The sequence below is a fragment of the Megalobrama amblycephala genome, linkage group LG6 (assembly GCF_018812025.1).
Source record: "Megalobrama amblycephala isolate DHTTF-2021 linkage group LG6, ASM1881202v1, whole genome shotgun sequence".
In the NCBI taxonomy this organism is placed as follows: domain Eukaryota; kingdom Metazoa; phylum Chordata; class Actinopteri; order Cypriniformes; family Xenocyprididae; genus Megalobrama; species Megalobrama amblycephala.
In genome coordinates, this window is record NC_063049.1 from 41,995,134 (window position 1) to 42,018,938 (window position 23,805).

At 36.6% G+C, this 23,805-nt stretch overlaps 1 protein-coding gene and 1 long non-coding RNA gene across 3 annotated transcripts in view; one reads left to right on the forward strand and one right to left on the reverse strand.

The window, feature by feature from the left end:
- The window catches only part of LOC125270760 (potassium voltage-gated channel subfamily H member 7-like), a 122,776-nt gene that overhangs the window by 18,619 nt on the left and 80,352 nt on the right, over positions 1 to 23,805 (forward strand). The window lies entirely within an intron of this gene.
- LOC125270763 lies at positions 306 to 20,473 on the reverse strand. 2 transcript variants are annotated; one of them, XR_007185463.1, is made up of 5 exons: positions 20,414 to 20,473; positions 13,671 to 13,860; positions 6,393 to 6,523; positions 1,083 to 1,161; positions 306 to 903 (listed from the first exon to the last, which is right to left on the reverse strand). It is a non-coding gene; the product is annotated as an uncharacterized LOC125270763 (long non-coding RNA). The 2 variants fall into 2 exon arrangements; XR_007185462.1 differs by lacking the exon at positions 20,414 to 20,473 and adding an exon at positions 14,835 to 15,721.

A 23,805-nucleotide genomic window follows, 5' to 3' on the forward strand; every position in this document is an offset into this window, starting at 1 on the left:
TTCTTCATTGTTGCAGCTCCACTCTTTCTAGTATGTCAGTAATGCTCTGTTTAGTCTCTATGAAGCTCCTCCTTCTGAAAAACTCAGTGTGCTCTGATTGGTCGGCTGGACCAGTGTGTTGTGATTGGTCAAGCGATTCGAGGGTGTTTGGAAAATGTCCCGCCCCTTACCATAACCGCGAGTTTCAACACACTATTAACTAACTCAACCAGGCCCCGCCCCTTCTTGTCTTGTGCGGGAATTATTTAAATGAGGAATATATTGTGAAGACTACAATGGAGGTTTCATAGAGTGACTTTGTAACTTTGCAGACCTTTTCATGCTCAAACAGCAACATTGCACACTAAAGAAAGGTGAAAATGTAAAAAAGCATAATAGGTCCTCATTATATATTCCATTTAGGCATCAACCTTTTCTCAGATGCTTCTCTATATACAATAAAAATAGAAACAAATGAGTCAATTGTTCAAACACAGTAAAAGTATAGCGCTATAAATAAACGTGCATAGCAGCTCAGATGATTTGATGAGAAATGTTTGAGTTCATATTGAGATCACAGACTTCTTCTCTCTTGGCAAACACTCTCCGTGCATGGCTGTCAAGGAGAAACAATAGATATCTTCTCTGATCTCTTCTGTTTAAGATCACATACGTTCTATTTAGCAGATATAACCAACACCCAGACCAACACTTCAGCACCAGATGGGCAGTGCATTATAAGGGGCAAATGTCTGTCCAATACATCAGGACCACTTCTAATGAAACATATCTGCTCAGCTAAGGGAAGCCTTTTTGAAAGCCATCCAGAGGCAACCTAAACCATCTGTTCCTCTGCCGCTGCCAGCATCGCCTACCGCTCCTTCTGTTCTCGGCCCTCTCGACTGTAATACAACGAGATCTTATCTGGCCCGCACATATGAAAGGAAATGGAGAATGAAAGGGAGATCACGGTGATTCCAATATGAAATCCCTATTTAGAAGTAAATCTTTCAGAGCAATGACTGTTTCTTGGGAATTCCTCATCATTGCATTACTATTCGGAGGTGAAGACGACCATTTAGTTGACTGGAACCTTGACTTACCTGGTAACGGTTTTGTATGAAGACACCTCCTAAAGTTTCAGACTGCCTTCCAAGACCTCATTCCATTACGTCTAATGATCTGGAACAAAAAGTGAGCTTTAGAGATAACTAAACAACTATTGAAAGTGATTTTCCAGTCATTATTTACTCACCCTAATGTCATCCCAAATGCACGCTGTTATTTGTTCCCTGAAAACTCTAGCAGATTTTTTTCCATACAATGACATTTCATAGTTAAGGAGTCATGCGCATGATATGCGAGGGAAAAGAAATCAAGATACCATTTGTTTCCACAACTTGTTAATTAATTCCCTTGTTCACTCATTTAGGTAAATCATGGCCACATTGTAATATTGTAATTCATTCCCTCATTTTAGTAATAGCGCGGCCACGATTGAACTAAATTAAAATGAGGGGACTAATTAGTTTCTTTGGTATTATCTGTGAAATGTACAAGCAAAAACAGTGAAGCAAAAATGTGAAAACAGAAAATTGTAAACACCTTTTTTTTCAGTGTACAACATGGCCACAATTTACCTAAACGAAGGAATGAATTAGTACAATGTGGCTTTGCCATGATTTACGTAAATGAGGGAATTAATTAAAAGGGACCTATTATACCCCTTTTACAAGATGTAATATAAGTCTCTGGTGTCCCCAGAATGTGTCTGTGTAGCTTCAGCTCAAAATAACCCACAGATCATTTATTATACCATGTTTTTGAGTGGAAGGAAAAACATGCTGTTTTCGTGCATGCATCTTTAAATGCAAATGAGCTGCTGCTCCCCGCCCCCCTATCCAGAAGAGGGAGGAGCCTATAGCATCCTGTGAGTATTAAACTAAGTTCTCTTTCACTTTTTTATTGTGCTTAAACTGTCAAATACACTTCTGCCTACATCATGCGTGACCTTTCCAACGTGATTACGTAATGCGTGGCGCATCGCAGAGCAGTGCAAGATGAGCATTTGTGGTTAAAAAGTATATAATTTTTTAGAAAATGAAGATGATCGTTTTGCTAGATAAGACTCTTATTCCTCGTCTGGGATCATGTAGAGCTCTTTGAAGCTGCACTGGAACTGACATTTGGACCTTCAACCCGTTACTACAATAATATTGCAACGATGCTAAAATAACACTGCTTCGTAAACATGATATGCAAACACTGGATTCAGATGAGTCTTGGTTCCTTCATACCTCCGTCTTCTGCCTTCTAAGGCAGCGTTTTTCAGGTTTCAACACATTCATAGTGATTTCCCATGATATAACCCAATGGATCATGCTGCTCCAAGACACAGATGAGGAATAGAATACGACAAATGCCTCTCGGCCATTTGAAAACATGACAGCGGGGAATATCATCGCTGGTGGGTCAGCGAAATTCTGGACGAATGTAATAGCCAATCAGTTTTGCTCATCGAGTGGGTGTGAGGCAATCATCAGTCTGGAGGACAACTTCAGGCAGAGCTGATTAGAAATGAAAGTAGGCCATGTCGTCTGGCTTGCAGCAGCCCCAGTAAGACCAGAGCAAGCCACATGGCCAACAGACAGCAAACAAAGGGTTAGTAACCCTCCATCCCCTCCTCCGTTGCTCGTCTCTGATTGGTGGATTCCCAGACCAGTTGTGCATTAACTACAGCAAAACAGCCCTGCAACACCACCGCTGTCACAGCGCATTAGACGGATACGCTGGGCAAAGAGGAATTTTCTGTGGTTTTCTCATGGCCATTGAGCTTTTCTCTGCACTATTATCTAAACATGAAGAATCATTTGATCGGAGTGGAGAAGATCAATTCTACTGTATGTTCATGACATGAAGCCATGAAAACATGTCAATGTCACATTTCAACTACTATACACATATATGGTTCAAAGATTTTTTTGAATGAAATTAATACTTTTATTCTGCAAGGATGCATTAGATTGATCAAAAGTCAAAGTTAAAACAATTATGTTACAAAAGATTCAATTTCAAATAAATTATGTTCTTTTGAACTTTCTATTCATCAAAGAATCCCGGAAAAAAATCAGTTTCCACAAAAATATGAAGTTTTCTTCTATGGAAGCTTGTTTCCGCCATGAAATAAAACATAAAAAAGGTTACCTTATAACTCGCAATTCTAACTTTATTCTCACAATTGCAAGTTTATATCTCACACTTATTACAATTGCGAGTTATAAAGTCAGAATTGCGTGATATAAAGTCAGAATTGTGAGATTTAATGTCAGAATTGTGTGATACAAACTCAGAATTGCGAGATTTATAGTCAGAATTCCATGATATAAAGTCAGAATTGTGAGATTTGAAGTCAGAATTCCATGATATAAAGTCAGAATTCTGTGACATAAAGTCAGAATTCCATGATACAATGTCAGAATTCTGTGATATCAAGTCAGATTTGCAAAATTTAAAGTCAGAATTGCGAGTTATAAAGTCAGAATTGTGTTATAAAGTCAGAATTGCGAGATATAAAGTCAGAATTGCGAGATATAAAGTCAGAATTGCGTGATATAAAGTCAGAATTGCGTGATATAAAGTCAGAATTGCGTGATATAAAGTCAGAATTGCGAGATATAAAGTCAGAATTGCGTGATATAAAGTCAGAATTGCGTGATATAAAGTCAGAATTGCGAGTTATAAAGTCAGAATTGTGAGATATAAAGTCAGAATTGCGAGATTTATAGTCAGAATTCCATGATATAAAGTCAGAATTCTGATATAAAGTCAGAATTGTGAGATTTGAAGTCAGAATTCCATGATATGAAGTCAGAATTCTGTGACAAAGTCAGAATTCTAATATAAAGTCAGAATTGTGAGATTTGAAGTCAGAATTCCATGATATAAAGTCAGAATTCTGTGACATAAAGTCAGAATTCTGTGACATAAAGTCAGAATTCTGAGATTTAAAGTCAGAATTGTGAGATTTGAAGTCAGAATTCCATGATATAAAGTCAGAATTCTGTGACATAAAGTCAGAATTCTGATATAAAGTCAGAATTGTGAGATTTAAAGTCAGATTTGCATAATATAGTCAGAATTGCATGATATAAACTCAGAATTCTGTGATATAATGTCAGAATTCTGTGACATAAAGTCAGAATTCATAAAGTCAGAATTGTGTGATAAGCCAGAATTCTGTTATATAAAGTCAGAATTGCGAGAATATATATATATATATATATATATATATATATATATATATATATATATATATAAATCTCGCATATCCATGTTCATAAAGTCCACAAGACCTTAAGGTGTCCTTTTTGTTATTTTATGTATCAGAAGGATGCTCGTGAGCACATTTTTTCCTGAAGAGAGCTCCGCAGCAGACTTCTTCAAGCGCCGTTACATAACAAAAGTTTGGACTTGGAGAAAGATCGTGAGGTCTTTAGGGTTCCATTTGGCACAGGGCCATCATCATCATGAATCATTTTGACTGACTCATTAAAAAGAACCAGTGCTTAAAGGGATAGTTCACCCAAAAATGAAAATTTGATGTTTATCTGCTTACCCCCAGAGCATCCAAGATGTAGGTGACTTTGTTTCTTCAGTAGAACAAAAATTATGATTTTTAACTCCAACCGTTGCTGTCTGTCAGTCATATAATGCTAGTGGATGGGAACTTCTACTATAAGAGTAAATAAACCTTGCATAGACAAGTCCAAATTAAACCCTGCAGCTTGTGCTGACACATTGATGTCCTAAGACACGAAACGATCGGTTTGTGTGAGAAACCGAACAGTATTTATATCATTTTTCGTTTGGTCCGATTCGTTTGGTCTGATCGCGCTCTGACAGCGGCAGTGATGTCTGACTCTCATTGAAGTATATGCGCGAGACATCACTTCCGTTGTCAGAGCGCGATCAGACCAAACGAATCGAGTGATGAATGCAGTTGGTCATAGTGGTGTATTAGAGGTAAAAAATGATATAAATACTGTTCGGTTTCTCACACAAACCGATCGTTTCGTGTCTTAGGACATCAATGTGTCGTCACAAGCCGCAGGGTTTAATTTGGATTTGTCTAAGCAAGCTTTATTTACTCTTATAGATGAAGTTCCCATCTACTGCCATTATTTGACTGACAGACGGCAACGGTTGGAGTTAAAAATCATCATTTGTGTTCTACTGAAGAAACAAAGTCACCTACATCTTGGATGTGCTGGGGGTAAGCAGATAAATATCAAATTTTCATTTTTGGGTGAACTATCCCTTTAAGAATCATTTGTTCGCGAATCAGGCATTACAGCTCACTCCTGCATTCGTTGTCGCGTACAGAAAAATGTGCACGCAAGATGATATCTGATGAATATATGCCATTATAAATCGGTATTATTAAATGGAGATATAAATCAAAGATCCAGTACTCATATGATACATATTCATCAACTGTAAATCAACCATGTTTATTCATGACATGTTACAATTCATACGTAATATTTACATGCGGATTTATGTGCATTTGTAAACATACCATACAATATGAATGCACTGACAAAACAATATTGCAAATATGGAAATATCGCCTTGATATTTTTAATGACAATATATTTCAAATACATTAAATATATGTCGTTTTACTTCTAAAATGACAGTCCTTGAAAGCCCAGACCTCTCTGGTGTACTGTAGGCATTCACAGTTTTTTCTACAACATGATTTTTCCCGCTAAGCTGGTCATGTGTTATCTCCTGAGTAATGTTCGCGACACTGGATTAAAATAGTCAACTGCTGGAGATTACCCAAGCATACGCTGTAATCTGATTCCCTCTCACATGTTCATTCAGAATTCGATTGCCTGGACTCCAGGCTGTCTTGTTCGTTTTCTCGACCATAATGGACGACCGCCGCTGTATCATTGAGCCGTTGCCTCTAAATTGCATTGCGTTTAAAAACACACCAGTGAATGACAAAGATGCAACCTTTCATCAGGGGTCATTAGACACTGATGGCTTGTCTAGCGAATAAAAAGCCTCTCAATGGAGGGAGTTATAGAGTGAAACCTATCCCTCCACTCGGTAATGACTTAACACAGTCTTTCCTGAAGGTATGACCATTACGGATCTATTTTTAGCCTTCAAAAGCCGTAGCTCGCTCAGTGAATGAAACAAAATCTGTTCTCCCTGGGGATGCAGGAACTCAATTGCTCGAGTCTGAGGCAAACCCAGTAGGCGAAATTATGGGGGGAAAAATGGGAAGATTACTGAAATGTTTTATTTTGCATCCTCCACTATTTTTCCATTGGGATGATGGGAATTGCTTTGTCACCTTGTAATGCATTCACTGAATAGACCAAAAAAATAATGCTTACCGTAATGGAAATGATGAGGATCTGACAGGTTTTATGACACTGCTCTGTGCCCATCATCACGTCCTACTTGATAATGAAGTGCAGCTTTCTATTAAAGATCATCATGTCAGGACTCGCCGGTCACATCAGCCCTGAAAATAAAAGCAAAAAAGTCCTGCTATATGCCATTATTAGTCTCTATTATTAAACAGAGATATAAATCAAAGATCCAGTACTCATATGATGCATGTTCATCAAATAAATCGGTAACACTTTACAATAAGCATTACGTCATAAATGAAATGTATACAATATCATTTGCATGTAGCATGTAACATGTGCATTTGTAAACATACAGTACAATATGGATATATTGACAGCAAATTTAGAAACTTAAAAATAAAAAAAATTGGTACACTGTAAAAAAACAAATATATATTTTTCATGATTTGTTATCACAACATTTTTTTCTTTTGTCAAATCAACTTCAGATAACATAATATTTTGAGTTTCTGCTGATTAAACCAATTGCCTTCATTGTATTAACTCAAATTTTTTATTTATATGAACTCAAAACTTTAAGGCAACCAGGTAACTTACTTTTTTAAGTTAAACCAACAATTATTATTATTTATTTTTTTACTGTGTAACACTTTATTTTATATTTATATTGGTTACAAAGTGTAACCAATATATTTATATTATAAAAAATATTTTTAAAGGTACAATTGACAATCATGTTCTTAAGAGTCAGATAAAAGTACAGTGACATTTTTTTTTGTTGCAATATATGCATAATATATAAAATAAATGTAGATTTATTCTATGAACCTATAGGATTTGTAAATATTTGCACATTTGTAAAGTTGTTCATACGTAAACTGCACTTACTGTACATGCTGTAAATATGTTATTTTTGTATGTTTCAGTCTCTGTGCAAATGTACAAAAATGCTTGTTTGCATTTACGTACAAATACCTATGTTTACCAAAGAGATCATGTTGGACATTGAGTTTAAAATACACCACAACAGATTAATGAGATTGGATTATTACATTGCAGATTATTAGCTAATCCAATTTTACTTTTTAAGCATGTTATTTTTGGTTGGAAAAGCAATCAGGGAATGAACTTGCACTTTTAGCCGTAGGCAGGATCAATCTCAAGTGACAATGCAAAAAAAAAAAAAAAACGGCTATAAAAATATAGTTTCATGGCCAGTATATATATGTCTACATGACTTGTAAATGTTCTCTCTCACCATTCAGGTGTGACAAAATGTTAATTTTGAACCCTGCGTGTGAGTCTTCATTTACAGGGTCATCAGTGAAATGCATACTTGCATTTTGATGACTACGATGTGCTACATTGTTTTAATTATTGATGGTGGAAATAGGAATCTAATGAAATTTCCATCATCTTGAAAGGAGAACTGCGCTTAGATCAAGAGCCATTTATGTGCAGGCAAGTGCAGCAGATGCGGATTCAATAATATACTGTCATTAGCTTCATTCTGCTCATTACTTTGCTCTCAGTTTCACAGTGAGAGCGATTGACGGGTTGGTTTCTCACTACCACGGAGCTCAAAGAGCAGTGACCATTTCAAAATGGAAGGAATTGATAGATAAGCACACACTGCCACGCTAGTCCCAGTCCAGTAAACTGGGAGGAATTGTAGTTAATTCTCTAATGTTGATATTGGTGTAGTTGTTGTTCTAGAGAGGAAGTTTGGTGAAATTTTAATTAGTGATAGACTAATATATCAGCCAGTATTTGGCCTGTTGAGATTACTGGCATTGGCTGATAATCCCATCGTCTTTGTTGATCAACAGAAGTGTTATTTCCTTCTTGCATCAGTTCCAAAATATACTAACACTCTTGTCAATAGATAATAAACTTGATCTGTTTTCAGATGTATTTATTTATTTATTTTTTGGGTTCATTTCAAGTGTTCATTTGATCAACATATATATATATATATATATATACACACACACACACACACACACACAGGTGCTGGTCATATAATTAGAATATCATTGATATCATTGACAGTTGATTTATTTCACTAATTCCATTCAAAAAGTGAAACTTGTATATTATATTCATTCATTACACACAGACTGATATATTTCAAATGTTTATTTCTTTTAATTTTGATGATTATAACAAGACATGACAATTAAGGAAAATCCCAAATTCAGTATCTCAGAAAATTAGAATATTATTAAAGACCAATACAAAGAAAGGATTTTTAGAAATCTTGGCCAACTGAAAAGTATGAACATGAAAAGTATGAGCATGTACAGCACTCAATACTTAGTTGGGGCTCCTTTTGCCTGAATTACTGCAGCAATGCGGCGTGGCATGGAGTCGATCAGTCTGTGGCACTGCTCAGGTGTTATGAGAGCCCAGGTTGCTCTGATAGTGGCCTTCAGCTCTTCTGCATTGTTGGGTCTGGCATATCACATCTTCCTCTTCACAATACCTCATAGATTTTCTATGGGGTTAAGGTCAGGTGAGTTTGCTGGCCAATTAAGAACAGGGATACCATGGTCCTTAAACCAGGTACTGGTAGCTTTGGTACTGTGTGCAGGTGCCAAGTCCTGTTGGAAAATGAAATCTGCATCTCCATAAAGTTGGTCAGCAGCAGGAAGCATGAAGTGCTCTAAAACTTCCTGGTATAAGGCTGCGTTGACCTTGGACCTCAGAAAACACAGTGGACCAACACCAGCAGATGACATGGCACCCCAAACCATCACTGACTGTGGAAACTTTACACTGGACCTCAAGCAATGTGGATTGTGTGCCTCTCCTATCTTCCTCCAGACTCTGAGACCCTGATTTCCAAAGGAAATGCAAAATTTACTTTCATCAGAGAACATAACTTTGGACCACTCAGCAGCAGTCCAGTCCTTTTTGTCTTTAGACGCTTCTGACGCTGTCTGTTGTTCAAGAGTGGCTTGACACAAGGAATGCCACAGCTGAAACCCATGTCTTGCATACGTCTGTGCGTAGTGGTTCTTGAAGCACTGACTCCAGCTGCAGTCCACTCTTTGTGAATCTCCCCCACATTTTTGAATGGGTTTTGTTTCACAATCCTCTCCAGGGTGCTGTTATCCCTATTGCTTATAGACTTTTTTCTACCACATCTTTTCCTTCCCTTCACCTCTCTATTAATGTGCTTGGACACAGAGCTCTGTGAACAGCCAGCCTCTTTTGCAATGGTCTTTTGTGTCTTGCCCTCCTTGTGCAAGGTGTCAATGGTCGTCTTTTGGACAACTGTCAAGTCAGCAGTCTTCCCCATGATTGTTTAGCCTAGAACTAGACTGAGAGACCATTTTAAGGCCTTTGCAGGTGTTTTGAGTTAATTAGCTGATTAGAGTGTGGCACCAGGTGTCTTCAATATTGAACCTTTTCACAATATTCTAATTTTCTGAGATACTGAATTTGGGATTTTCCTTAGTTTTCAGTTATAATCATCAAAATTAAAAGAAATAAACATTTGAAATATATCAGTCTGTGTGTAATGAATGAATATAATATACAAGTTTCACTTTTTGAATGGAATTAGTGAAATAAATCAACTTTTTGATGATATTCTAATTATATGACCAGCACCTGTATATATATATAAAGATAACTAATATTCAAATGAAAACCCAAAAAGTCTAATATTAATAAATTCTATAATAGTATATAAATAATACTAAAATAATACTGGTGTACATCCAGACACAGTATGTGTGCGAAAAGACAGTCCACTTGAAAAATGTATTTTAAGTCCCTTCTCATAACATCATCTGCAGCATCCTGTAAAGAAAAATACATTATTTTAGTGTGATTTGAGCAAAAGACGCCAGATTTATGCTATTATCTGATATTTGATTCATTGAAACAAACATAAATAGATTTGTTTTGTTCTGGAGATTTCAGTCTTTCCCAATTGAAGTAAACAGGAGCTGTATTTGTATGTCTGTTGACTTGAAAATAGCTTCTCAAGGACTTTGCAAAGACTGAACATGACATGCCTTAAAGCAACTCTTTTATGTCTCATTTGTCCTTATTGCATTACGGATATATCAGCATTATATCAGACATCCTGCTCTCTGCTAACGGCAGTGACTGTTAAAAAGCACATATCGATCACAACTAGAGTTTTACATTTTCTGAAGAAAATCCTCCACAGTCCTTCAAGTATGATTTTCTGGTCTCTAGAAGTGATTGTTTTAGTAATAGCACACAGAACACTAACTCTTTATTATGTGTGTACTGAAGAGGTTTAGTCTCTGAATGAGTGTAGCTGACTGTACTATGAGAGCAGCTCTATCCTGACTGACGTGCTCAATGCTGAAGGCCCAGGGGAAGAGGAAGAGCGCAGTGAGCTGGAAAAACAGTGAGTCGATAAGGTGTCTCAGATGGGCCATCAGGTATAGACAGAGGGGACAGAGACCAGTGCTTAGTTCAATGCATGCATGCAATGGACACTTTTCACAGCTGTTTCCATAAACTTCGATAGAAACACATTTACCGAATAAATCCCCTGATACACATGTGGCCAACTTATACTGTACAGCGAAATGGAAAAGCGTTTTTCTGTCAGAACCGTGGCGCGGTGGGACCATTGGAACAATTTAATTGCACAGCATGTCAAATGTTGGTTTAGTCGTTCTGAAATGCCTGAGCCAAAGTCTGCCATCAAAATGGTTGTGTATAATGACCTCTCAGAACTGTCATGATTACGTTCCCAAACACCAGCCATCCGAACGCAAGATAACATAACAGCGTTTCGTCTGGGTGCTCTGAGGCATAACGCCGCAAGCGTGAGCGTAAGCTACATATAAACTTGATAGTCTTGAAAGTTTGTTAACATGGGGAGGTGTACAACATTCTCATGTAAACATAAATAACAAATAAACGAATAAACTAGAAGCCTTGTGTCATATTGCTGCACATGAATGAGGTACGTTTGCATTTACATGATCTGCTGCGTGCATGATTACAAGACAGAAAACTCGGCGAAAAAAGACCACAAACTCGGGTTTGATTTGGGTATTGCTGTATATATAGCCTACCTGTCTCTGTAATAAATAAATAAAAATGTTTATATATCATATTTTCTGGCTAGTTTACTTTAGTTTTACCATACTTTCACCCAAACTGAATAATTAAAAACCAGTTAAATGGGTAAATCTTCTAGAAATATTTTTGATTCTTAATTTTCTTTTCTGACATACTCCAGTTCTTGGTAAAACACACTAGACATGCTTATTCTGTGCATTCTGAGCACTTTTTTGTGAAATCATATTGATTTTGTCCATCAAAAGTGTACTTTCACTTTAATTGAGCCTTAGCGGCGCAGCTTACGCTCTGCTGACGTGTGCGGTGTGAAACCGTGTGAAGTCGAATGTACGAAATTACACGAAAAATAGCAACTTCCAGTTTTCTTACAGATATTTTTTCCCAGGAAGTGACCATTTTGTTCTCTTGAACACATTTGCAAATGTTTTATGATGTTCCAATTTTGCACATGCATTAAAGGGGACCTATAATGCCTCTTTCACAAGATGTAATATAAGTCTCTGGTGTCCCAGAATGTGTCTGTGAAGTTTCAGCTCAAAATACCCCACAGATCATTTATTATAGCTTGTTGAATTTGCCCCTATTTGAGTGTGAGCAAAAACACGCCATTTTTGTGTGTGTGCCTTTAAATGCAAATGAGCTGCTGCTCCCGCCCCCTTTCCAGAAGAGGGCGGAGCTTTAACAGCTCAACAACAACAAAGCTGGAGAATCTCACGCAGCCAAAATTAAGTCGACACTGATGGAGAGACTCAGGAAGAAGTTACAACTTTTAGAATGAAACTGGATGTTTCTGAATGGTTAGTGGATAAATTTATGTAGTTGCTGTGGAGTTGATTCAACTCATCGTCTAATTCCCAATAGGTGCTGGTAGAAGCAACAAAATGCATCTTTCTCTATTAATGACCATTCAAAATTAGCCGTGCATTCTGAAAATATTTGTTTAAATATCACAAAGAAATTCTTTTGAAGGCTTTTAACAGTGTGTTTTCAATGCTGAATGTGGCAGCTGAGAAATTGTTCTAAAGAAATGCTTAAAGAAAGGATGGTAATGTACAGATTAAAGGTTACCTGTCGTCTGACTTCTCTGTAACACGAATCAGGTTACTGATACATCAGTGCCATAGACCTGCTCAACGTGAGTGTCAAGGGTTAACTGCCGTAATCTGTGGGGGGCTCTTAAGTATTTAACAGGGGTATCTTTCCTATCTGGAACTTGAGAATAGTCTGGAAACGTATGTATAGTCACTTAAGTGCTATCACTTTAAAATTCTGCGTGTTATAGCTTTGACAACGAGTCAAACGAGTCTACTGTATTACAAAAACATGCCTATGTAATGAGCAGCAGAGAGTGAAATGAAGGATATTCAGTGACAGATGGAGAAACAGAAGAAAGTGAGAAAGAAGAAAATTGTTCCTTGAATATTAGATCACAGACTGATGACTGTAATTTTACTGGGTAAGATGTGTAATTTCTGCACCAAACAAAATTGCAAAAATAATGGCCACCCCAGATTCATGCCATTGGTGGAGCCAACGTTGTTATGTCTGCTTGTGACACAAATTATACACACTTTACCTTTAAATCACACAAAGTGCACTCCTCACCTTTAAAGGGATGGTTCACACCAAAATGTAAAATCTGTCATTTTCTCACCCTCATGTCCTTCTAAAACTATATGATTCTCTTTCTTCTGTCAAAAAAAAAAAAGAGTTTAGCTGAATTTCTGATCTACAATGAAAATGGATAGGGACCAAGCACTCTCCAAAAAAAAAAAAAAAAAAACACCATAAAATATCATAAACATAGTCCATACAATGTATTTTCCAGCCGTGTAAACCTGAATAAGTTGTGCTAACTCAGAAAATTTGAGGTAGTCAGTTACATCAATTTTTTGAGTTATGATGTTCCCAATTTTAAGTAAACAGAACTATTTAAGTAAGCACAACTATTTTGAGTTTGTAGTACTCATGTTAATTTCTCCTAATGAAGTACTGAGTTAGCTAACTCATACATTTTGATAGCAATTTGCATAAAACATTTACTTTATTAACTTTTTTATTTTGTGACTGATGTTAGAGACTGAGGTCATTAGCATCCTTGTTAGCGCCCGCCTCCCATGCCAGAGACGCCCGTTCGAGTCCCGCTCGGAGCAGGCCGACCCAGAGGGGTTACACATTCACACACTGAACTGGCATTAAAGCATTTTAAACACATACTATTGCACAAGACAGCTCTGATTTGCCAGATTCTGTAGATTAGAGGTGACTTTCAGCATGGTACAGGATGGAAGGAGATCTCTTCATTCAACTAGTGTTTGTCCATCTGCCTCTCCTCTGAATGCCCAGACACACAGGGATCCCAGCCAGACACGCCAGGTACCAACTACACTGCTGCCTGCAACGCAACCTTTAAAAAAAAAAAAAAATCCATTTTGGGTCCAGTGTTGGCAAATGCTTTCAGCAGAAAGTAGTTAAAACTGGTCGCTAAATGACGTCATACTTGCGAGTCCACTGATCTATATTAATATAAATATAGATCAGTGGCCGAGTCACATAATCTAGATAAGGTTTGTCCAAGAAGTTGCTAGATTTGTTGCTAGGCTTTTGAAAAAAAGTCTCAAAAGGGGCGGTGAAGTTGCTAAATCTAGCGACAAAATCACTAAATTGGCAGCACTGTTTGGGACACCAATGGTGCAGAAATTATCATAACCAAAACTATCACCATTTAAAAAAACTAATTCATTACTTGAAATAAATTTTATAAAAAAAATTATTTTATTTCAGATTAATTTTTTATTTAGTTTTATTTGAAGCACTAAAATACGAAATACTAAATAAAAACTACTTGATAAAAAGAACTAATTAGACATTTAAAAAAGAAAAAATCACGAAAACGCTCAACAAAATTACTAAAGTTTTATCAAAATTTCAAATGAAAAAAGAAAATATAAAAATAAAATCTAATTCAAAATATTAACAAAAACTATAATTGATTAATGAGACTAAAATAACACTGGCTCAAATCACATGCTAAATTTTTAAACTTATTTTTTTAATAATTAAATATTTTAAATGTTTATATTTTTATTTTAATATATATAGTACATTTTATCTTTATATATTTTTAAATATATAACTAAATATCTATTAAATAATATTATTTATATTATGGATTAAGAATTTTATTTTTTATTTTATTTTATTTTATTAAGAATAAGAATTTTAATTGAGTAAAAAAAAAAGGAGCTAAATAAAACATTTTGAATAAAACTTAATAAAACAAGGAAATGGGCCATTTTAGTTTATGTGATTCGTATTCATCAAGACAATCTGTGTCTCTGGATGTAACTGTTCCTCTTGACCTCTTTCCCTCAACTTTACCTGCATCAAGACACTAGATCTTTGTGTATCACATCTCTGTCACAATGTCTGCGGTGTAAGAGCGTCTGCGGTATCTTTTATCCCAGTCAGGACATGACACACCAGAGATTAATTACACACACTTTACTATGTGAAGCACCATCAAGTTAATGGCGCTAAACATACAAGAGGCGTAGTTCAGTAATGTTTATAATTATCTTTAATTGTTGCTGATGAATCATGTAAAACACACAGTCTGCACCTGAAAAAAACAAGTAATCAGTATTAGATTTGATGAATTTGGTGACATTAGTTGGTTTGTGTAACTCAGTTTAATACATGTTGAATATATTATAGGTTAAAATATGAAAACGATCTTTAAATTGATGTCCTCGTGCAAGTTAACTATCAATCTTTCACTATACAATCACTAATACAGCTCTGATCATTTTCATGTCATTGTGCAAATAATCTGGAAATAATAAAGTTGAAGGTTTATGAGAGCATATTTCTGAAAATCTGGTGCATAATTATCTGTATAAAAATACTTCAGTTCAGAAGGCTCTGCCGAACAGGAATTACCCTGTTTAGTTACTAGTTTTAGAGCCGCAATACGAGGCCTGACTGACCTGCAGTGGTACCCAAAAATGTCAAACAGACGGACTGACAAGTGGATACACGATCTGCGTCTTTGTTCCATAATTAATTTGAGAAAAAGGCATCATAGTGTCATTAGACTGGAAATGTTGTGAAACACAAACGTCATGAATTTAACACTATAAATAATTCATTTGTAAGGACCTCATTTGTAAATGAGCATTTAAATCAGATTTGACTGAATGCATCACATTCTCTACAAAAATGGTGTACATTGTAAAGGGGTCCTATTACACTTTTTTACATTTACATCTTTCTTTAGTGTGTGATGATGCTGATTGAGCATGAAAAAGCTCTGCAAAGTTACACAAAGTCCCTCCAGCAGGAGTTCTTCTCTATATCAGTGTCACTGTTTCTGAACTCCCTGAAACGCCTCCATTGTAGTCTTGACATACTGGGAAAAAAGTAACGATTTACTCGATTTACTGTTTCGTTCCCTTGATTTGCTTAATCGTGCGTGCAAATTACTGTTTCGTTCTCTCGATTTGCTTAATCGTGAGCATGATTTACTGTTTCGTTCTCTCGATTTGCTTAATCGTGAGCACGATTTACTGTTTCGTTCTCTCGATTTGCTTAATCGTGTGCACGATTTACTGTTTCGTTCTCTCGATTTGCTTAATTGTGCGCATGATTTACTGTTTCGTTCTCTCGATTTGCTGAATCGTGAGCATGATTTACTGTTTCTTTCTCTCGATTTGCTTAATCGTGTGCACGATTTACTGTTTCGTTCCTTCGATTTGCTTAATTGTGCGCATGATTTACTGTTTCTCTCTCGATTTGCTTAATCGTGTGCACGATTTACTGTTTCGTTCCCTCGATTTGCTTAATTGTGCGCATGATTTACTGTTTCTTTCTCTCGATTTGCTTAATCGTGTGCACGATTTACTGTTTCGTTCTCTCGATTTGCTTAATCCTGTGTACGATTTACTGTTTCGTTCCCTTGATTTGCTTAATCGTGAGCACGATTTACTGTTTCGTTCCCTCGATTTGCTTAATTGTGCGCATGATTTACTGTTTCTTTCTCTCGATTTGCTTAATCGTGTGCACGATTTACTGTTTCGTTCTCTCGATTTGCTTAATCCTGTGTACGATTTACTGTTTCGTTCCCTTGATTTGCTTAATCGTGAGCACGATTTACTGTTTCGTTCCCTCGATTTGCTTAATTGTGCGCATGATTTACTGTTTCTTTCTCTCGATTTGCTTAATCGTGTGCACGATTTACTGTTTCGTTCTCTCGATTTGCTTAATCCTGTGTACGATTTACTGTTTCATTCCCTTGATTTGCTTAATCGTGAGCACGATTTACTGTTTCGTTCCCTCGATTTGCTTAATCGTGTGCACGATTTACTGTTTTGTTCTCTCGATTTGCTTAATCATGCGCACGATTTACTGTTTCCCTTGATTTGCTTAATCGTGAGTACGATTTACTGTTTTGTTCTTTCGATTTGCTTAATCATGCGCACAATTTACTGTTTCGTTCCCTCGATTTGCTTAATCGTGAGCACGATTTACTGTTTTGTTCTCTCGATTTGCTTAATCATGCGCACGATTTACTGTTTCCCTTGATTTGCTTAATCGTGCGCACGATTTACTGTTTCGTTCCCTTGATTTGCTTAATCGTGAGCACGATTTACTGTTTTGTTCTCTCGATTTGCTTAATCATGCGCACGATTTACTGTTTCCCTTGATTTGCTTAATCATGCGCACAATTTACTGTTTCGTTCCCTTGATTTGCTTAATCGTGAGCACGATTTACTGTTTTGTTCTTTCGATTTGCTTAATCATGCGCACAATTTACTGTTTCGTTCCCTTGATTCGCTTAATCGTGAGCATGATTTACTGTTTCGTTCCCTCGATTTGCTTAATCGTGAGCTCGATTTACTGTTTTGTTCTCTCAATTTGCTTAATCATGTGCACGATTTACTGTTTCCCTTAATTTGCTTAATCGTGCGCACGATTTACTGTTTTGTTCTTTCGATTTACTTAATCATGCGCACAATTTACTGTTTCATTCCCTTGATTTGCTTAATCGTGAGCACGATTTACTGTTTTGTTCTTTCGATTTGCTTAATCGTGAGCATGATTTACTGTTTCGTTCCCTCGATTTGCATAATTGTGCGCATGATTTACTGTTTCTTTCTCTCGATTTGCTTAATCGTGTGCACGGTTTACTGTTTCGTTCCCTCGATTTGCTTAATCGTGAGCACGATTTACTGTTTTGTTCTCTCGATTTGCTTAATCATGTGCACGATTTACTGTTTCCCTTGATTTGCTTAATCGTGAGCACGATTTACTGTTTTGTTCTTTCGATTTGCTTAATCATGCGCACAATTTACTGTTTCATTCCCTTGATTTGCTTAATCGTGAGCACGATTTACTGTTTCGTTCTCTCGATATGCTTAATTGTGCGCATGATTTACTGTTTCGTTCCCTCGATTTGCTTAATTGTGCGCATGATTTACTGTTTCTTTCTCTCGATTTGCTTAATCGTGTGCACGATTTACTGTTTCGTTCCCTCGATTTGCTTAATTGTGCGCATGATTTACTGTTTCGTTCTCTCGATTTGCTTAATCGTGAGCACGATTTACTGTTTTGTTCTCTCGATTTGCTTAATTGTGTGCACGATTTACTGTTTTGTTCTTTCGATTTGCTTAATCATGCGCACAATTTACTGTTTCGTTCCCTTGATTTGCTTAATCGTGAGCACGATTTACTGTTTTGTTCTTTCGATTTGCTTAATCATGCGCACAATTTACTGTTTCGTTCCCTTGATTTGCTTAATCGTGAGTACGATTTACTGTTTTGTTCCCTTGATTTGCTTAATCGTGTGTACGATTTACTGTTTCGTTCTCTCGATTTGCTTAATCGTGCACACGATTTACTGTTTCGTTCTCTCGATTTGCTTAATCGTGTGCACGATTTACTGTTTCGTTCTCTCGATTTGCTTAATCATGCGCACAATTTACTGTTTTGTTCCCTTGATTTGCTTAATCGTGCACACGATTTACTGTTTCGTCCTCTCGATTTGCTTAATCGTGTGCACGATTTACTGTTTTGTTCTTTCGATTTGCTTAATCATGCGCACAATTTATTGTTTTGTTCCCTTGATTTGCTTAATCGTGAGCATGATTTACTGTTTCGTTCTCTCGATTTGCTTAATCGTGCGCACAATTTACTGTTTCGTTCCCTTGATTTGCTTAATCGTGAGCATGATTTACTGTTTCGTTCTCTCGATTTGCTTAATCGTGCGCACAATTTACTGTTTCGTTCCCTTGATTTGCTTAATCGTGAGCATGATTTACTGTTTCGTTCTCTCGATTTGCTTAATCGTGCGCACAATTTACTGTTTCGTTCTCTCGATTTGCTTAATCGTGCGCACGATTTACTGTTTCGTTCTCTCGATTTGCTTAATCGTGCGCACGATTTACTGTTTCGTTCCCTCAGTTTGCTTAATCGTGAGTACGATTTACTGTTTTGTTCCCTTGATTTGCTTAATCGTGAACACGATTTACTGTTTTGTTCTCTCGATTTGCTTAATCGTGAGCACGATTTACTGTTTTGTTCTCTCGATTTGCTTAATCATGCGCACGATTTACTGTTTCGTTCTCTCGATTTGCTTAATCGTGTGCACGATTTACTGTTTCGTTCTCTCGATTTGCTTAATCGTGAGCACGATTTACTGTTTTGTTCTCTCGATTTGCTTAATCATGTACACGATTTACTGTTTCCCTTGATTTGCTTAATCGTGAGCACGATTTACTGTTTTGTTCTTTCGATTTGCTTAATCATGCGCACAATTTACTGTTTCGTTCCCTTGATTTGCTTAATCGTGAGCACGATTTACTGTTTCGTTCTCTCGATTTGCTTAATCGTGCACACAATTTACTGTTTTGTTCTTTCGATTTGCTTAATCATGCGCACAATTTACTGTTTCGTTCCCTTGATTTGCTTAATCGTGTGCACGATTTACTGTTTCGTTCTCTCGATTTGCTTAATCGTGCGCACAATTTACTGTTTCGTTCCCTTGATTTGCTTAATCGTGCGCACAATTTACTGTTTCGTTCTCTCGATTTGCTTAATCGTGCGCACGATTTACTGTTTCGTTCCCTCAGTTTGCTTAATCGTGAGTACGATTTACTGTTTTGTTCCCTTGATTTGCTTAATCGTGTGCATGATTTACTGTTTCGTTCTCTCGATTTGCTTAATCATGCACACGATTTACTGTTTCGTTCTCTCGATTTGCTTAAAGCTGCTGTAGGGAGTTTTTAGAAAACCTTGACTTAGCCTGAAAATTTGAACAAGCACAACTCACAGGTCACTCCCCCTTGCTCTCTGCTGCGCTACAGCCCTCCCTCCACAGCTCCTCCCCCATCACAACGGAGCCTGCCGTGAACGCGCAGGCTAGTAAGGCGGATAAACAGTTATGGCACATTCGCTGGTACAGACGAAACATCATCAATATGATTTACACTGACTATGGCCTGCCCATACTTTGACTACAAACTTGGTCCTCAAAACATTATGTATTTTGCAATACATGTAATGTAACTATATGGCGTTGCACTATTTCTATAAGTAATAAATAGTTAGTATGATAATATAACGGTAACTAACGTTACAGTATGCAAGTAATTATTCTATCGATATGAAATGCTAAATAAGGTTTGCTAGTACATTATTTCAGCAACATAACAAGCCAGTGAATTAGTAGGTTTCAATAGTTGCTTTGCACAGCACGTGACATTTTATCTGTATGTTATGCGGCTAATGTTTTGACACCGAGTCAATGGACTCCGACGAGGAATTCACACCCACAGCGACTTCGAGGAGTCAACGGGCGGGGAGAAGAGGAAGCATCAGGCAGGGGACGGGCAGGCCTGTTTTGAAATTATCTTAGTTGTGTAGTTCTTAAAAAATGAAACAAATCAAGCAGGGATACTTACTTGTCAAGCAGAAATGTGGCTAACTCTGCATCGGTTTTTAATCCTTTCAGGACACGTAGCTCCCTCCACCTCGGAAAAGCCACTCCGATATTTACCCTCGTTTTATTTCGGGCTCTATCTAATTCTTTCTTTTTGGCTTTTTTATCATCGTCATCTGTCTTTTTCCGTTTACCCGTCTTTATTTTGTGAGCAGGTGCCACTCGAGGAATTGGCAGTTTGGATTGTTTTTCCGCCATAAGCAAAGCTGCGGCACACCGGTGATCTTGAATTTGAACTCCTGTATGTGCTGGCGCTGTGCATGAGAGGAGTGTGATCAGCGCGCGCGCGAGTTTGATTGACACTGCTAAGACACTCCTCCTGGCTCTGATTGGTTGTTTCTTACCGGGAGCGGTGTATTTCTGCAAATGGCAATAGGACCACTGGGAGGAGCCAGAGGAGCTTGATTTTTTCACAGATTATCTGTCTCATATTCTACTGTCAGGACATAATGACAGGTTAAACAAATATGTAAAAAATACATTTTTACAAAAGTTACCTACTGCAGCTTTAATCGTGAGCACGATTTACTGTTTCGTTCTCTCGATTTGCTTAATCGTGCGCACGATTTACTGTTTCGTTCCCTTGATTTGCTTAATCGTGCACACGATTTACTGTTTCGTTCTCACGATTTGCTTAACCGTGCACACGATTTACTGTTTCGTTCTCTCGATTTGCTTAATCGTGCGCACGATTTACTGTTTCGTTCCCTCAGTTTGCTTAATTGTGTGCACGATTTACTGTTTCGTTCTCACGATTTGCTTAACCGTGCACACGATTTACTGTTTCGTTCTCACGATTTGCTTAACCGTGCACACGATTTACTGTTTCGTTCTCTCGATTTGTTTAATCGTGCACACGATTTACTGTTTTGTTCCCTCAGTTTGCTTAATCGTGTGCACGATTTACTGTTTCGTTCTCTCGATTTGCTTAATCGTGCACACAATTTACTGTTTCGTTCCTTCCATTTGCTTAGTCGTGGGCATGATTTACTAGTTTTTTCCCTCGATTTATAAATCGTGCACACGATTTAGCCTACTGTCATGTGTGAGGCTCTGTATATTTCAAACTGGTTAGAGACCAAAACAAATCTAAATGTCTATATGGATGTCTGCTCTGAACGGTCCTGCTCCAGCACCAGCTACAGTAGTTATATTTAGTCAGACAGCCAGCATGCTGCTAATGAAGTCTACCAATGGCTTCCTCCCAGACGGAGGGAGTGAGAGACATTCGAACAGTCTGAGCTCAACAGACACTTATGTTGTGCAGTGAGAATCTTTGATCCGTCTGCAAACGGCACATCAGTTTTCCTCCCTGAAGAAGAAAGCGAGAGGGTTTGGTTAAGACAGTTGTGTTTGTTAACACACATTGTACATGTGATATTCACAAGAGCTCAGATGCTGAGGGGGGAAATCAGTGTGAACAAATTATAGTCCAAGTTACAAGTAAGCAGTCTGGCATGTTTACAGAGACAGTGGGTATGCTGCATTGAAAAGGATGAAAGAAATCTTTTAAATACTGAAAAAAGTGTTATACTAGGGGTGTAATGATGCATCCATATGGATCAGTACATCCATCAAATGACTAATGTTTTTTTTAGAAATGGAAGTTTTTACAGCTTCTACAGCTTTTTTTATATAAATGTTTTTTTTTTTTTCATTTATTTACTGTATTATTTAAGAAAAACTAAAGTGAATTTTTTTTGTTGTGGATGTTCTAATTGGATACAGGATTTGCAATTTCCAGAGAGTTAAATTAAATGTTCATGTTGTATTTTGGTTGTATTTGTGAGCTAATAAAAATGTAACTGTTTGAGTAAAATATGCACATAATATAAAATCATTAATATTTTGATTGCAGGCCCCTAAATCTAATCAAATCATAATGGCGTGCTTTTAGTTATAACAATTATCATATTACTGGCTTAAATAATCAATGTCATATCACATCATTTGCACCACTAGTATATACATTAACTCTGGTTAAATGGAATTGCATCTGGTTAATGAATATGAAACATGTTTTTGCACAAAAATAGTTTAGTAAATTTCCTTTGAACTCCTCTCGTTGTCTCGTGGAGCCACTTATATTTCCATCATAAGCTTTTTCCATAAGCAGAACAAGATTTTGTTGAAGTGTTTAACATAAGCAGGATTTAAGCATTGAAATGCCGTCATTTTGAGGGGATGTATCACATACAGTTTCAGACTTTATGCATACAGAACATCAGAGTTCTTATAAACAGCATTTACTATTTCTTAAATATACATTCATAAATTCATCCTGCAGTCTATTTACTGTAAATGAACTGCATAAAAGCTAAAGTGATTAAAGGTCTGTGCTGTAAATGTTTTGTCAAATGACCTAAAAAATGTGATAAGTGACAAGATCTAAATTCAACCATTTTATTCAAGTCATTTATATTATTTAATATGACTGAAACAACCTGAATTCAGTAAGTTACACCAACAAAAGTAATTTATTTGGAGTCAGATCAGGTAGAAGTATAAAAGCAAAGATAAATCAAATGAAAATTGCAAATATTATGGATGATATATTGGCCACCATATTGGTATCTGCAGATATATGTACATGTTTAATGTTATTGTTATCGGCCAGATAAGAAAATTAAGATGATATATATTAAAGCCGATAAATAATGGATTATTTCCATCAGCTGAGACACTTCAGATGCTCTCTGTTTGCAGGTTATGAACTGCTTGAAATATGATTGAAATCACTTCAAAAAGTGATCAAGTCTCAAGCTCAAGTCTGTCATATAGACTACATAATATTATAATGAGAACATTATAATCGTGTGCTTGGGACATGGCTTTTATGATGAAACTTTTGTTTTTGTAATCAGGCTCTCAAAAATGATATAAAAGTTTGGATTTAGATTTATCGGCCAATATATCGGTTATCGGCTTTCAAATATAAAGAATTATCGGTATCGGCCAAAGTTTTCATATCGGAACATCCCTAATTTTATTTATTTATTAAATTGATACATTTTTATAAAATCATGGAAATATTTATTGTTAATTTTTCATTTTCTAGAATGTCTTTTTGATATATATATATATATATATATATATATATATATTATATATTTGGATGGTTGGTTTATTTACACATGCAGTCATCATATTCAGTATCTAACAAACAGCACTTTCTATTCAGTAAATCTGACTGAATTTGTGTGAAGTATAATACAGGCCTAATGCCTAATTTTCAGTGTTACATTCTGGCTATTTCCAGTCTAAAATGCATTTGCATTAGGGCATCTTGGTAAGTGGCTGAAATCATTTTGAGATTATATCTTCTCATTGACAGGACATGATGTTCTTCATGTT